The sequence below is a fragment of the Passer domesticus genome, chromosome 9 (genome assembly GCF_036417665.1).
Source record: "Passer domesticus isolate bPasDom1 chromosome 9, bPasDom1.hap1, whole genome shotgun sequence".
Taxonomy (NCBI): domain Eukaryota; kingdom Metazoa; phylum Chordata; class Aves; order Passeriformes; family Passeridae; genus Passer; species Passer domesticus.
This window is the reverse complement of record NC_087482.1, coordinates 38,712,370-38,729,294: the sequence shown is the minus strand read 5'-3', so window position 1 is coordinate 38,729,294 and position 16,925 is coordinate 38,712,370. Positions and strand designations below refer to the sequence as shown.

Genomic DNA, 16,925 nt, shown 5'->3' with positions numbered 1-16,925 from the left:
GCTTATTACCGCATGTGACGGTGAAGTGGGAAAATGTCATGCCTACCTAATCTATTTCCTGGGAAGGGGAGAACAATCTTTTTATTCTTTTACTAAGACCTGGGGGATAAAGTAAGGACTGGATGTGATGCTGATAATCAAGGATTGTTTTTCATATTTTAAATTGATATCAACCCTGTATTTTCTGTTTCTGATATATTTTCTCAGAAATGAGACAGTAAAGGATTTTTTTTTCTGTATTGGATTAGAATAATATACTGTATTTAAATAGTTTTTATTTTTTAACTTATTTTACTTGGTTTTTTACTATTAAGCAGCTGTTTCTCTGAAGCTCTTGGTTTAAGGATAAATTGTTCAAACACTGGCATATAATTTAGCAGATGAAACAAAGCAGTGCTGCATTTGGGCTTTATATGGTAACTATAGCAGTATTAGAAAGGGTATCAATGTTCTGAATTGATAACAAGTACATAGTTTTAAATAACTTGGACAAGAACAAAACACTCCTAAAATAGAGTGCTTGAGGGGAAAGTAGGCTTTCACACTGTAAACAGTGTTCTTTGAAAGCTGGGAGAAGGAAAAAAATACTGTAGCACAGTACAGTTAAATCATTACATTAATTGAACATTTGTCTATTTGCAGTGTTTTTGCTTTGTGGTTGTCACTAAGATGAATGGCTGAGAAGGAAAGTGAAGGGGAAGTAGTAGTGGGTAGGGTTCAAAACAAAATAATTAATATTCATAGGGTGAAATTGTGGGTAATGTAAGTTCACTTTCCTGAAAGTTGTTTAGTGGTGTTGTAAACTACTGCCTGTAATCAACTTAGCAAATCTACAGAAACAAATTTTGCAATAATATATTCTTCAGTTTTTAAGTGAGGATGACTAACATCTTGTATCAATGAATCTTACTTTATTTCATCATAAATGTTTTGTGAAATGTCACTTCATTGTAAAGTTGAAATCTGCATCTAACAGGTGTTGAATCCTTTCCTTTTGGAAGGTGGTGCTTAAACCTGAATGCCTCTTGTTGTAGTTCTAAGCCTAAAATAGGGCAGATATTTCTTAAGCTATTTGATAGACAGTGTATCAGCCCAATGAGGTATTGACAGGATTTTATAGGATGCAGATGGTGGAGGAAAATGTATTATTTCACTGTTAGCATTTTGTTTCTGATGACGAGCCAGTTATTAGGTTGCTGGTTTTCTCACAAAACATAGCAGGTGGCTACCTAATTAGATTGCCTTAAAGCCTGTTGGAAATGCTGATATGTTTCTTGTAATCCTTTTGCCTTGGGTTGCTGTTGTTAAAGGCTAACTTCTCAGTCTTGGGAAAAAGGCTTGTTCACTGGGTTAAACATGAAAAATGCATTATGCTTGATGTTCTGCTTGATGCTCTTGGTTAAAGTGTAATGTGCAACAGAATTCTCTCTATACTGTGGCTCTTGAAGCTGTAGCTGCTGGGCAATAATGGCAAAAAGGTGCTCTGTTACAGTTGTAGGAACTCTACTTCATCATAATTGGTAAGAGATTAAACTTTAATCATTCAATTAAAGCTTTTGGTGCAACTTTTAAAAAAAGAATATCAGTAATGAAAAAACTTGGTCTGGGTAAGTGTGTGTTACTTGACACTGCAGACAGCATTGTCTTTGTACAGCATACTGCATGTATATTGCACTGGAAGGGTTTTCATTTAATGAGGTACTTGAAGAAAGTGGAAAGATTTTTTAAAAAATATGCTTTAAATTGTCCATGAATGAAACATACATGTCCAAGGCTTCACTGTACACCTTTTACTACTAAAAAGGGAACCCACACTTCTATGTGAGAGCAGTAAGACTGAAATATGGTTTTAAGGAATTGCACATTTACAGGTACTCAAAGGCAGTTGCAGAGAACTGGAGTCACCAAGAAGATTTAGTGTAATCAGGGTAAACACAAAACTAAAGTTTGAAGCTATTCAATTGTCATGTGAGCAAAAGCAGATCCCAAACTGGCATGTATTTATTGTTTTATTGATAATACTTCTGAAGAAAAGATACTGAAATGCATCTTTAACTCCACACTACATTTTTGTATCTCAATCTATTGTTCTCCATTTTCAAATTATTCAAAGAATTTATTGGAATCTCAGCCAATCTTCTCAAAGAAATTATGTGAGCAAGAAAGGTGGAAAATTTGTTCCAGCTGCTCTCCTGGAATACCGTGTCTGGTGTCTGTCTCAGTCTCAGGTGAGCTGAGCTGAGTGCTTGCAGTGAGTGCTCAGGAGTGGCTTCACTGTGCAGAAACTCAAACTTTGGTTCAGTGCCACAAAGTGAGGATGACTTTTGGCCACGTTCTTGTTATGAAATGTTGTAGTCTTTTTGGTCTTTCAAGTGTTGGCACTAATGGTTAGAACACAGAAGCTGCAGTGGCCAATTGATTCTTTTTTCCAGTATCAGCATTCTGTATTCTGCATGACGAACATAAATCCTTACCATTATTCACAAGTACAGTTTAAAATAATTGGCAAACCTGTTAACCTGCAGGTAGGTAAACCTGCTTTTTCTTGTTATCATGAAAATTAGATGAAAATTAGAACATCTTTGCTGACTTTCAAGCCTGGACAATGCTGAAAGGTCCTGAAAAGCACTTGCCCATTTCTTATGTGTTTAAAGATTCATGATAAGAGTAAAGATTTGGTGATGAATACAGAATTCTAGTTTAATTGGAGAGTATTAGAATGCATTTTTTCCCCCTCTGAGAAACTGAATTTTTTTTTTCTTTTTTTTTCCTACCTGACAAAAGCTAATTTAAGCCAACCAGATTGCACATCCAAAATGTACAGAAGTTTGGTCCTATTTACTGAGTGTTGCTCCCTGGGTATATCTCAACTTCTCCTCACACAACTGACAGATGCCTAAATGTAAGAGATTGTTCTTGTCGTGGGATGCACTGACACAAATTCAGTTGCATGGGTTGTTGGCTCTGTCTGATGTTGTCCCTTCTAATGCTACTGAACAAATCACCTTACACAAGGTAAGCAGCATGCCCTGTCTGCCTTTTATTGAAAACTGTTTCTTCTGATCTGTCATGTCATGATATCCTGTTTGAACAGTGTTCTTGAACAGTCTTGTGTTCAAGCCAAACTTTCACAGCGGTTTTCTGTTGCAGAGTGATCTCCTATGCAGCGTTTGACTGTGGATGAGTATCAAAGGGCCTATTCACTGCAACATGAAAGGCTTTTACCTGCTGTGACTAAACCATGTTAAATTGTTACAGACATGCAGGTGTACTGTGTCTTGGCAGGAGTGTTCGAGCAGAAATACCTTTGTTCAATCACCAGGTAATGAAACCAGTGAACTTGATTTGTCTCCTTCGTGTGAATTAAAGAAACAGATTGACTAAGGGAGATCTTGCTGAAGGAGCATTGCTTCTAAAGAAGTTCCATGTTTCCTTTAAACTATATTTTGTTCACTATATTTTATGGGGCTTCTAATTGCATGTTGTTCAGAAGAGGTTTACTGTAAACTCTGCATGGCGTGCTCACGGTTGTATTGAAAGAGAATGTGATAAGATACAGCTTTATTGAACTAATTAAGTACTTCCTGGCTTTGTTAGTGTTCAGAAAACTTGACAACAGATGTATTGTACTTTCCCCTGTATGTTTTGAAAAAGCTGTATTGTAAATGATACAAGGACAATTTTTTTGCTAGAGTGATACCTTCTGTTGCACTGCTGACCCTGATGAAAAAGGTAAAAAGACACCTCTGGTCATTTTTTCTCATTATCAGGTTCCTAATTAAGTATTTCCCTATGCACATTGTACAATAAAGTCATTTTGTAAAAGTGTGGGAAGGAAGATGTTCCTGCTGACACTCTTGGTCTAGGAGAAAAAGATAAATCTGCTCTCCAAAGGAGGAAGAAGCATTAACCAGTCTTCAAGACAACTTTTGGAGAAATACAGGTATGGGCAGCCCTCTTTCTTGGGAGGGGACAGTGTGAGTGAAAATTTTAAACCCCATAATGGTTTATGGATTCTCTGTCCACTGGAGTGTCCATACTGCAGAGTACCATGCTTTCAGAGTGAGTTCTCAGAGCAAGCTGCCATGGCTGGGGACGAGATGTTCACTTTTATTAGATCTGTATTCTAGTCAAGCCTTTCCCCAGGTTTTTTAGAGTAAGTAGTATGTACTTGGGATATGAAAATGAGATGCTGGTTTACTTGAGAATGCAACAATTCGGAGCATCCTGGAGTTTTTTTTATTACAATGACAATGTTTTTAGTGTTTTGATAGAAACAAAGAGGTGGAAGGAGCAGAGGCAAAATACAGTTCTCTTCAGTGAGATGAAGTAGAGTTAATAATGTATTCCTCTACTTGAAAAACTTCTGAGAAATTTTTCAGAAGATATTTTGATGAGTTCAGAGAGAAGTTGGTGGTATCATTAAATAAGTTGACAACTTCTGTAATCAGCTTTTTGGTATTATAGCTCAAGGGAAAGTCAATAAACTTTGATTCCAAGCATTAATGTAATTATTTTTCCCCTCTTTTTTTTTCTTTTCTGGCTCCTTCTGCAGAAGACTGCAGTAATGTAATATCAGATGGCCAAAAGCAATTCAGTGTTCAGAAAGTCAGTGTCCCCTAGGATGACGTACAAATGTAGGAAGACTGGGGGTGGAATAAATCATTTTCTCTGATCTTGTTAGGGATGAAATTATTATAGAGAAGCAAACGTAATTTGCTGAATATTCTGTGAGATAGAGAAGTATGAAGCTCCTTTGATTATCGAAGGTATTTTTGAAAAGTTTTTTTTTTGTTTTCCCCTCACCTACAGTATTTTCCTTACACAGTATGCAAAAGTGTGTTCTCATTGCCCCTTGTTTTGGTACTTGTAATATACTACTTTAAGTTAGCTGTTATACTCCTTTAAGTCAGCTGCTATATTTTGGTTGATTGGGCTAATTGGACTTTAATTTTCATCTTCTCCTGACCTTGGCCTAGTGAGAAATTACTTTAAATGTTTCAGTGAAAAAACTTGCATTGCATTCCATATTATTTAATTATTCTGATATTAATGTATTCAATTTCATTCTCATAAGAGAATATAAAACAGGTGATATGAGTGAATCATAACAATATAAATGCCCTGGTGAATAGTATAGGCCAAAGAACTTGCAAATTGACCTAAACCCACAAAAGCTTGATCAACCTCCTGTGAAAATATTCTTTTTTATGAAAAAAAAAAATAAATTAAAGGTGATGCACTGAATCTTTAAAACCAACCTTTCCATAGGTTTATCATCAATGTGGTTATTTGAGGCTGACCAACAACATTCAGTTGGAAGTGTCAGGTGCAGCATTAAAGGTGTGATTTCAGGTGTGATATAGCAGCTGTGGTCATGTAAATCTGCTTTCAGTCATGTGAACAGGCAGCAACTAGTAACCAACTAGTAGCCAGGAGAGCAGGCTGGCTTCAGTGCTTGGCTCAATGTAAGTCTGCCCTGAAGAGTCCAGCACTAAGAACTTTAACTGGGTAAGTACAGCTCTAATTCCTTAACTTTTAGAATCTGGGATTTGAGGTGCAATGCTTTCCAGTTGAAGCCTGAAGTTGCTTAGAATTAACAGTTATTGTTATGAAGGAGTAATGTCCTAAGTGCTTAAATTTAGGGGTAAAAAAAGATACACCCAACTGACTGAAGTGTTTATGTTCCAATTTGGGGAGAGACTTGCCTTTGAATAAGGTGGACACATTTTTATCTCTTGAGTTCAATGAACAGTAAGAGATACTGAATTAACTGCTTGGTGGTTACTCTGTAGTATTTCCTGGGTAAATATTTGTAGAGCACAACTAATACAAGATGCTTTTCTGTGCATTTCCCCAACTTACAGAGAGAATCAGTAGATTGTGTCATGGTTGTTTTCCCTTTTGTCTGTCTTAGTAACTTCCCCAGAAAAAACTTAATAAGTTTCCCCAAGTCTTAGAGCCTTGCCAGTACAGAGGAACAGGTTTCACAAAGCACTTACAGATTTGGATAATGCAGCTGAGCATGTCTTATAAACTCCACTATGTGCATTATTAGACAGTGAGAGTTTGGTGACCTGTGGTAATTAGATTGTGTGATCTTGCAAAAGAAGGACCAACCTCACATAATTGGCTTAGGTGCTTTGAAAAATGGTATTTTTTGATGTTTATCTTATACAACTGACATTTTCTGGCATTTAATAGCGAAAATCTTTTACTATGTGTAAAACTGAACCTGAGCAAAGTAATCTAAATGTTCCTTCCTTGTGGTTTCTCCTTGTTTTTTTTTTTTCTTATATCCTTTTTGGAAGAAACTGGTAATCAGAGTAGCAGACCTTTGGCTGATGAGACCTGTTTTGTGCACTCTCAGTAGTGGAGTAGTGGTACACTTTGAAATACTGACAGGCCTTGCATAAACCAAGAGTTGATTTTTCTTGCCCCCTGGCAAGAAAGCGATATCACGATGCCTTATTATTGAGGCAGGTCCTTGAGTAGTGTAGCTAGACTTAACCAAATATATAAAATAGAAACTTCATTTCTGCAGGTAGTAAAACTGTGTTGCACTTCTATTGTTGTTGAGTGTGCTTTGTTTTTCTTGTGTCACTTTCTTAAGTGGTTAAAATGGTTGGTTTGTTTGTTTTTTCTGAAGACATTATTTCACCTTTCCCAAGCATGTATTTTACCCTTTGAAGTTATCATCAGAGTATTTCCTTTGGCAATTTATTTTACTGGAGCATTAGCAATGCAGTTGAGTCACTGAAAAATGCGGGAGCCCTGGGCACATGAGACTTGCCTGGTAGTTTTGTGTTAGTAATCAGATTTTTTTTAGTGGTCTTTAGTAGAGACAACTGTCAGTAATGTTTACCTTGGCAAGAACAAGGCATTGGGAGAAGAATAAGCCATAAAGAGAGTATGTAGGTAATACATGATAATAATGATGGTGCTTATAAGCTCATGACACATTTGCACGTGAAACAGATTGGATAAAGGGCTGTCCTGTGTACTCTACTTCTGGAACAGCCAGTGCCAGTTGATAAATAAGTATTTAATGGCCTTAATGAATTTTGCATGGTTTCTTGAAGAATGTCTGTGGTTACAGTTAATGATAGCATCACAGGATTATTTTGCATAGTGACTCATATTTTCTTCTTAGGTGTGTGTATATAGAGATCATTAAGTTTCTATTCATGGTGCAAACATTTACATAAGTTCAAAATCCTGAATGACCAAGCAAATTTTATAGTTTGAAGTAATCTTCCACAGGCAGTTGACTGTATGACTAATAGAATTACATATGCGTAAAATTGCTTTTACTGGAGAAGCCAAAATGCAGAATAATAGCTTGTCAAACTGCCATTTGCCAGTGAGAGCATAGATTTTGTAGTCCAAATTAGGTTGTGTTCTTTTTCTTTTTGTCAGGTCACATTCTAATAACCATATTGTGCATTAAACCCTGTGATTATCTGAACACTTGACAGATGGTAGGATGTTAATTTATATGTAAGAGACAGTGATTGCTTGTGCAGCAATGGCATTCAACAAAATATGAAATGTCAAAATTCCCTTTTTTTGTTATGCCTTCTCTTATTTCTCTTATTTCAACAAGGTAATTCTAGCAGAGGAATGTTTTGCGTAGCTAAACGTATGCTTCATTTACTAGTATTAACAGATTTTGGAGTTTTGAATCTTAATTCTTATATTGAGAGGTGTTTACATGATGGTCTACTGTACAAGAAAATTGTAGTGAGAGTGAAGGAGGTTATTATATTTATGAATCTAAAGTTTTTAATATGCATATATTTTAAAGGAAATGAGATTACTTTTAGGTTCACTTAAGATTTACTATGATACCCCTGAGTTAGCTTTATGATAACACAATTGTCCTAATTTATACCAGAGTTCTAGTAATTGTTATCAAAATGAGTAGTTAGTTGCTCCTAACGTTTTACTTAACTGTAATCTTTACTTCAGAAAAATGTGTTTGGATCCAAAGGATTTTGCCTTTTTTCTGGATTTGAGACAGTTGGGGCTGTAACATAGAGCTGAGGGAGAAGTGTAAAAAGTGGCACAGTTCAGCACCACACACTCGATGAAACTTGAAATAGCCTTCTAAAGCTGGAATACAAATACCCAAAGAAACAAGCTAAGGTTATAGTTCCCTTTAACAGTGCTGTTTTCAGAAAATTCTTTCTACCTTTACATCTTGTCAACACATTCCTTGTTCCCTTCAGTTTATTGTATACAATTCCTCTCTACCTGTGGTTCACAGGATTTCCTTATCTTTTGCTGATTGCTTATCACTGTTACTCATGTTATCTGTTGGACCTTCAACTAAATGGTAGCACCTTTGAGTTGAAAAACTTTCCTTTTTATGAGTTAAAATCCCCGAAATACTTGGCTTTTGAACAAGGAGTTTAAGTTTGTTGGTTTTTACTATTGAGGAAAAGAGAAGTATTTAATTTACTTGAACAGTTTTCCAGCAGAAGGGAGTTGAGGTAGAAAATCCCAAGTCTTAATGATGTATTTTTGCAGTTCAATTGTCTTTGGCTGCGACATCATTATTATGCATTTATAATAAATCACTGCTGTGTTTGGGTATTCAGTAACTCCTGACTTACGTAAGAATATGTTCCTTATTAATGTTCCTTAAACACTAAGAAAATTAGTTTTCTGTAAACTGTTTCAATACACCAAGAAAGGAATCATCAAGCCCTAGAGAGAGGTAATTACTTTTCTTGTGCCACAGCAGCCTTGTGTTGCTGTTTTCAGTGTGTGGGAAGTCTGAAAGGCTGTGAATTGGTACTTCCAGAGGGCAAACAGCAGAGATCATTTCTGTTGAGTGTATAAGTTATAGAAATTCCTTGTTGGCTTCCGTGCTTGGGGAAAAACGTGGTCATCAGTGTAGTCAATATGTGTTATGTAAATACTTTCTATAGTAAATTAGCTCTGAAGCATAATATTCTTTAGGAAGAACAGCATGTACAAGAATTTCTCAAACAAAATAGGTTCTACTGTGTAGGCTGCTACTTTAAGTTGAATGTTGTAATCTCTCAGGCATTATGAAGATATGTTCAGTCATGAATGCTTGTGACGTTTTGAAGGACTGCAGAATAGTGCAGTGTATGATTACCTGTACTTCATGTTATAATGACACTTCATAGAAACTTCTCCAAATTTATGGAAAAGCATTGTTTGTCTGTTCCAATTGTAATCCAAGTATGTAATGCTAAAGTGAGAAATTAAAATGTAAGTACCAGCATTTTTGCAGCCATTCAATTTGTCTGCAGTTTTGCCTGCAGTTTCCTATAAAAGCCCTATTAAAATGCTTTTAAAATAGAAAATATAATTGTTAAGATGAGCTTTTTCTGTACTAAATAGTAGGGAAAAAGCTACCAAGCCTGTCTATCAAACAAAGCTGCTGTTTAGCATGTATTTTTTGAAAATATGTTCCTTAACTTGGAGCAATGTTGGAGCTCCTATTTGATATTTTATTTATTAATTTTCTATGGTGATCTTAATAATTGGGCTTGAAGATGTTGGTGCAGAGCCAAACAATTATTAGTTTATCTGTCATTTCTGGATAAAAGTTCTTCAGCTGAGCATTAGTAACCTCTTAAAAAATTTCTAGTGGTTTTGTGGCCTCAGTTAATTGTTCTCAGGCTTTCTGTTGTACTGAAAAGCACTAAGAGCCCCCACTGTAGGATAAAGAATAACTGTGTAAAACACACTAGCTAAAGCCTTAAATTATGTTACAATGTTATTTTAACACAGTTGTCGATGTAGATATTACAATTTCATTTAGAGGTGTTTTATCTGTTTTTCTGTTACATGTTTTCTGCAGGATTGGATAAATTTAGGGGCATTATTTAAAGCACACTGCAGCAGCTGTAATGTGATATTGTGATATTTAACTAATTCATGTGTTTATATACAAGTGACAAAGGATTGCCCTGAGTATTATTTTTGTTGCTCGCTGTTGAAACCTTTGATAGATGGAATTGTAATCAGAAGATTAAAACTTTTAATAGAGGCCAAACTACAAAGTTCCCCTGGAGTCTCCTTTGAAGAGAAAGACTTGAACAAAATTATTTTAATTTAAATAATAATTTTTAAATTTCAATAATAAATTATTCTAAATGCACTTTTCTTTATGTGAAAACCTCTTCCATTAAATTGCTTCTGTAGGGATGTAAAATGAAATGTATAAATGCATGTAAATGATGTATAAATGCTCTGAATAATCCACGTGCAATACCTGCATTAGCAACTCTTTGAGGGGGGTGTGGGGAACTAGCATACCTCATGATTTAGATTTTTTCCAGACCTAAATATGTTAGAAATTGTGGCTCAGTCAAACTTAGAGTTGTTGAAATAGATAAATCACACAATAAAGGAGAGAAAAAGAATTGTTTTTACTGGGAATATGAAAGAAACAAACCAAACTGTGAACAAGTGAAGGCATTGGTGACTCCAGAAGCGAAAGAGCGTGTTTTAATTAAGGAGAGCAAACTTTTCTGAAAGCAATCATGTATGGATGTTCAGGTTCCAGGGAAGCCTGGAACTGCTTTTAAATGTTATATTTTGAAGAACTTTTTGTGGCATAAAGCCTGTTTCTCTTTGAGAGAGCAGTGTGCTTAGCTAAGAATTTGCCAGCCATGCTAGCTGGAAGAAAGAACGCTGGTGCTCAGAACTCTCAAAAAGTTGGTGCTGCATCTTCTCCAATTCCCCCTTCATTCTGAATAGCCTTGGTAACCTTTTCAGAGGCCAGTTACCACATCCACCCTGTTTTCATCTCTCACCTTGTAGGTTTTGCAAAGAACTCCTTCCTGTTGCAATCTTTTCTTGAAGGCAGATAAGAATCAGGGAGTGAAATCATAAAAAGTACAGTGAAATACTTCAGTATTTGCACTGGAGCTACACTGGAATTGAAGTTTACACCTTTGTGGTCAGAAGTAGATTCTGTGTTGAGGATTTTGGTGCACTGGCAGAATCTGAGGAACTCTTCAAAGTTGATTGCAATGTTTGTGACTGCTGGTGATGAGAATCTGAGTTCTATAAATGCATAGTGATAATTCTGTATGTAGCTGAGAGAAGACATAATATGTGGATTTTTTGGGGTCATTTTTCTTGTGATTTTTGATATGGTGTGGAGTGTAGTTTCAGCACACCTAAAGTCACTTGAGTACTACTTATGAAGTGACATTTTACTTGACAGTGAGGTGTGTTTTCAAATAGTAATTATGTTTCAAAGTACTGTTTGAAATACTGAGCTTGTTTCTCTTTCTACAGTATATCTATCTACGGATCTGAGCATTTCATAAGCATTAATGAAATAAGCCTCACTGCAAGCCAGGTATTATCCCAATTTCACAGGGAGGTTAATTAACTTTCCCAGAATCACTCAGTGGTCTGTGATGAAAATTGGTTGCTATTTAAAAATGAATTTGCCATCTCACGCTTCAACCATTAGACTGTGCTTCCAAAATAATATTTGTGGTTGCAAATAATGTTTGGCTTATTATCAAGTTACCATAAGCTTTGTCTATGCACAAAATTGAGTTGAAGTGACCAAATCAGTTTTAACTCTACCTTCGTACATTCCAGCTGAATAGAGTTTGGTTTGAGATGGATTTAAGCTGAAAGAAATTTAAACCAGGTAAATAGAGACATAGGCTTGGCATTTAGTCTATTTAATGTGCGAATTTGTGCTAGTTTCTGCCAAAGGACCAAGTAAAACTAATATTCCTTATTGGTCTGAGGTTTTAATGGAAACATTATAATTTCACTTAATCTGGTTTAACAGAAATAGCATCATTTGAAGAGTGAGGGGAAAAGACATTTTTCAAATAGCTTTAGAAGTCCAACAGGCATGCAACCTGTTCATTTCTATTATTTCAGTTGTATAACCACCAGTTTTAATTTAAAAAACCATAAAAATTAGTTTCATGTTAAGCGTCCTCACTTTCATTAATGAAACATGCAAATTTAGCTGGAGCAACTTATTAGTTTTAAAGTATAAAACTTTATTTCTGTGAGAATTCTGCTCGATAGTTTTGTTGGCTTGGTAGGAAAGAAAGTAATTTAGGAGAGAGGGCTTTATTTTCTTTGATTTATAGCCCCATTTTCCCTGGTTCTTTACCCAAATATGCAAATCTGTTGTAACAGTGATGATGCTTGGGTCTTACGAAATCTGCAACTTTTTCACACTCCCACTGTTGACTCTTTATATATCCTCTGACAGGCCATTTCAATGGGTTTTAATATAGTTTCTGGATTTACAAAATTGGCATAATGCTTGTGAAATGCTTTGAAAATTTGAAATCTGTTTTGATTGGGAAAGTATTAATTTTATTATACAAGTGTAGGAAAGTTGTCAAAATGGAATGATTTTTGGTTTTGACAGTAGATTTAATCTAGTGAATCCCAGCCAAATGCAATTCTGTTTAATGAAAAAGACTGGAATTCATCACCTAATTAACAGCACTTGACTTTATGCACCAAAAAGCCTGATTTAAAAATAGTTATTTAAAAAAACTTGAAAGAAATAACTATTTTGGGGCATAAATCTTTTTTCAAGTGTCACATAAATATAATATATTTGTCATATAAATATAATATGTCTTCATATAATCGCTGATTACCTGTAATGCAACACATATGTAGGGCATGCAATTGTGGATCTTTTCTTTGAGCATTGCTGCATCTAAGGTACTGCAGAAATTAGGTGAGTGCTAAATTCAAACTTATTTTTTGCATCTTCAAATGCAGTACATTTTTAACATCTAGGTTAATACATTCAGAGATATATTTTTTTAAAAGAAATAAGATGCTCAATGAGCCTTTTTCTACTTCCTCTTCATTATCCCTCCCTTTAGGTTCTTTGATTTTGTTTGAAGGCCAGCATATATTTGTAGCCTCACCAACTGAAGTTTCCTTTGGTTTCTTTCTTTACTTTTTTGTCCAAGCAATGAGAAAATTTCTAAGACTGTTCTGAAGGTAGTGGTCTACTTAGTGCTGACAGCAAAAATCTATCTCTTCGCTTGTATCTAATTTCCATAAGGACACTGTGGCCTGTAAGTGCAATATAATATAAATAATGCAACGTGCCAACCAGGAAACAGAGTTTGATTTAATTAATGTTCCTCCAACACATTAGTCCTTCATTACATATAATTACTTGGGGACTCAAAGCAGGCACAGCTGTAATATGGCTGGTGTTAAAGTTGAGATTTCTCAGTAATGCATCTCATAGGTTACTTTTTCATGTTTTCTTCAAGTTCCCTTCTCTTAGTGTTGTGCAGAAAATGACTTCAGTCACAAGTGGATTGACCAGGGAATGTTCAGTCTTGCTGCCACTCAGATGTCTGGGAGAGCAGACCGAATTGTTCAGTTACAGGGATGTTAAATTTATAGCAGGTAAAAGCTTTCTGTGTTTGTCAGACTATTCCTTGAACACAAAGCGATTGCACCCTTGAGGCAAAGAGCCTCAATGGAAAGTGGCTGTACATAAATACAAACTAAATTTCTAGCCAAACAATCCCTAAACTTCAACAACATGTTGCAAAGGAAAGCAGAGTGCCAGCCAAAGGCATATGTCAAGATTTGCCTAATTATATTTGTAATTTACCAAAAAGAATAAAGTTCTGTGTTTCACTTGAGTATTTAATTTCACAGTATTTTTAGTCTTGGTCTTAAACTGCATTGTTGAAAGCATTTATTTTTGTCACTTTTTGTACATTTGGATACTCTGGCAAAGGGACTGAATGATTTGCACTTGTCCTTGCATCCAGGTAATGCTCTTCACTGTAAAAGAAATGTTGTCCAGCCAGGTAGAAAATTTCTCTGAGTGTCTGGCCATGCTGAGAACAGAACTTGCTGACAGTAGCACCCAGATTTTCTGTGAATGGAAGTCCAGTCTTTTCTGTTGATTTATTCCTGAACAGAAATAAATTTTGCATGATATTCTCAAAAAAAAAAAAAGTGTCACTGTTGAGGGAAAAATATTCAGGTAACTCTGTACTTCTGTGGGTAGGACAGTATTTATTGGTTGTGTATTGCCTAATAACAGGGTCAGGTTTATTATAGTCAATATTTTCTCTTAATATTGCCTTCAAATATTTTGAACATTGAGTTGGTGTTGTCCATGCCCCAAAAATATGACATTGTGTTCCAGGTCGGTTAGATACTGTTGAGAATTTACTTCAGATTTGTGTAGTTATGTTTGAATGTCTTGTCGAAGTTGGAAATGACAGGGTTCATTATTATTGGTAGATCTTGATGTTTTATTTCATGCTTCTTTGTAGTTGCTGAAGGTTAAATACCTTCAGTCACAGTTTGCTGGGATTTATGGACTGACAGTTCCAGGCAGGGTGTGGGAGTTTCCTTTTCCCCCATGTTTGCTACAGCCCTCAGGGTTTCCACAGGTATTTGAGCCTTTCCATATTTTCCCCCATGTTAAAGCCTTTTAGTAGGTAAATAAGACTTAGTAATAGTAGTAATGTAGTTTCTCTGAGCACTTGGGCTTGGGAAAGCTAATACCTGCTGCCAAGGGAGTGAGCATCAAAAGAGACCGTGGATTAATGCTGACTTGGAAAGTTTTTATCTTTTTTCATTCAATCTTATTTCTAACACATGCCTGCGGCATGTCAAGAGCATAAGAATTGTTCCCTTCAAAAATCTTGCATATAATAAATGAAGCTGTTTTATTAATACTCAAGTTTGTTGTAGTTCTGTCTACTGACTCTGAAATGATTTTATGGAGGATTAAAAAAACATAAAAAACCTACTAAAAAGACATCTTGACAAGTGACAATTTTGGAGGAAAACTGACTTCCTTTTGTCTTTATAAGAATAACAAAGAAAATAGCCTATCTCAACTTAAGGGCAGACCACAGTGCTGAAGGTGTGCCTGATCAAATGGCTGTTGAAAATAGTAATTTATGAACAGGAGAAATGTTTAGAAGATTTTTTTTTTCACTGACCTGCTTTGAGCATAATGTACAGAAATCTGTAATATAGGAGATAGAGCATGTTATTAGCTGACTTAAGAGAAAAATGAAGTTGTAACAAAAGGTTAGTTTCTCTTTTTTTTTCTCTGTGTTCAACCTTTTATTCACATAGCCCTGCTTTCCACTTTTCTGTCAAATACTTCAGTGCGGTTCTCTGAGAGCTGAAGACAAAAAAGTGTGGATTTAGAACTAAATAATGAAAAGCAGGGATGAGAAGCATCTGACTCTTATTTATGTTTATATTTGGAGTAGAAGAACCATGTATCAGCAACAGAAACTTGAAAGTAAAAATGAACAAAAAGTGTTATTCCTGTGCTTTGGCAGCACATGTAGCTTAACGTGGGAGTTACTTTGTGCTAATAAGATTGTTTCATGCCTAAAAGTGATGTTAAACAGAAATGAAAACCTTTTCTAGCTATTATAACAACTATGAGCTTCAAATTAATGTTGGTTTATACCTGCTGCTGCTGCTTTAGCATAACAGCCCTCACAGTGAAATGCCTCACCTGGATCAAGTTGATTATATGCATAAATCTTTGCAAGACTGGAGCATTTCATTAAATGCAAAATGGTAAACTTTTTATGGTTCTACACTTACTGTTTTTGTAAACCAATCTATAATTTAATTATGGCAGGGGAAATTGTATGAGCTTTATGATAAGCTGTCTAAACAATGACAAGTTTTTTGGAGGAAGGAGATAAATGTAGCTTTTGCTAGCACTAAGGTAGATTTTTTTTTTTTTTGCTGTAGTTCTTTTTTTGGCAGAGCTGGGTGTATCCCTGCACATCTTGTAGTTTGAGAATGTTTGTTTAATGAGAGTCTATTCCTTGCTGCTTCTCCCTCTCTGTACCCCTGGCTCAAAGGAGAAAGGCAAAAAAGCTTGTATGCTTACAGGGTCTTGGTAAAAGAGTATAATTACATTTATCTTATTGTTCTTGTTTTGCTATATGGCTCTTTTGGTGCTCTCATCTATCATGTCATGTCTTTTGATCAAGACTCTTAACTCTTCTGCCTCTTTCTAGGCCAAACGCTTAGCCTGGGAGAGTTTACTAATTGTCCTTGGCTCCCTTCACATTCAGGAGGGGGAGAAGCTGCTGCAGCATCACTTTGAGCACCTCCAGCACAGCTCACCAGGCTCTGCTTCCTCCAGGGACTGTAAAGGGAGCTGTGCATGACTCAAGACACACAGGTTGCTGTCATACTTTAATGTCCCACACTTGATTTTTGTTGTAAAGGAAGGAAAATGAGATTTTTAAGACCAGGCACATAAGTTTTTATAACAAGTTTTTATAACTTGTTTTATAAAATATTTTGGTTGTAGTTAGAGAATCTGCTCATCAACTATGGGGTTTGAGGTCACTTCTGCCTGGATTTGCAGCATGTCCCAACTTAATGTATTCAGATAATAAGCATGATAGAAGACTTTGCATACCTGAGGTCAGAACTTGTGACTTGAACTTGAATTCTGGCAGTTCAGAGGATGTGATGCTCAGACTTGTTTTGAATGTGGCAGATTGGGGTTTTTTTTCTGGTTTGATTTTTCTTTTTCCCATGGAGAACAGCAGTAAATAGAAAGTGTGTCTTTTCAGTGATTGCTGAAGTTCTTGGTCTGAAGTAAAGATGTAAATTCTTCAAACTTTGACTCAAATAACTGATGTTAAATGCTTTTCTTTTGATTGGCAGGAAATACTTTGATCATAACTTGATTGAAAAACATAAGACTTAAAATGCTGCTCTAAATTTTACTGTTCCTTTGTGCAAGGAATGAATTACTGGTGATAGAATATACAAATTATTTATTTTGAGAAAAGAAAATTAATTTTTTCAGTAAAATTTTATTGGGACTAAATTTTACTTGAAGTTGTGGTACATGCAATTTTCTAAGATATATGTAAATGAACTCATTAGTGCACAGT

The 16,925-nt window shown here is 35.6% G+C and overlaps 1 protein-coding gene across 8 annotated transcripts in view; it reads left to right on the top strand.

Annotated features, from left to right (window-relative positions):
* Positions 1-16,925, top strand: part of FHIT (fragile histidine triad diadenosine triphosphatase) — a 517,045-nt gene that overhangs the window by 19,653 nt on the left and 480,467 nt on the right. The window contains exons 1-5 of one of the 8 annotated variants that reach the window (XR_010368654.1): positions 1,303-1,520; positions 2,785-3,015; positions 3,151-3,322; positions 3,771-3,943; positions 5,272-5,511. The exons of 2 other annotated variants lie outside the window; for them this stretch is intronic. The gene's annotated coding sequence lies outside the window, so the exon portion shown is untranslated. Of the gene's footprint in view, positions 1-1,302; positions 1,521-2,784; positions 3,016-3,150; positions 3,323-3,770; positions 3,944-5,271; positions 5,512-16,925 lie in introns of those variants that run through there. 5 more of the 8 variants (XR_010368651.1, XR_010368652.1, XR_010368653.1 and 2 more) reach the window with 5 other exon arrangements.